The sequence below is a fragment of the Oncorhynchus masou genome, chromosome 19 (genome assembly GCF_036934945.1).
Source record: "Oncorhynchus masou masou isolate Uvic2021 chromosome 19, UVic_Omas_1.1, whole genome shotgun sequence".
NCBI classification, from domain to species: domain Eukaryota; kingdom Metazoa; phylum Chordata; class Actinopteri; order Salmoniformes; family Salmonidae; genus Oncorhynchus; species Oncorhynchus masou.
In genome coordinates, this window is record NC_088230.1 from 29,720,370 (window position 1) to 29,720,611 (window position 242).

The following is a 242-nucleotide window of genomic DNA, read 5'->3' on the forward strand; positions in this document are numbered from 1 at the left end:
ACACAGAGTTGAATTGAAAGTTGTGAATGTAAACAGTGAGATACGCAGTCAAATGGCCTCCCTATCAGTGTCATATACAGGGTAAACCAATAGGTCTATCAATTACTTCTGTTTCCTTGGATACTTCCACCAACAACAGCTGCAGAGTTTAACAAACTAGGCCCATGCAACCCAATCACACTGGCCAACATATCACCCCTGAAAAATGCCTTGATGATGAAAATAGACACAAGTATTTTTGT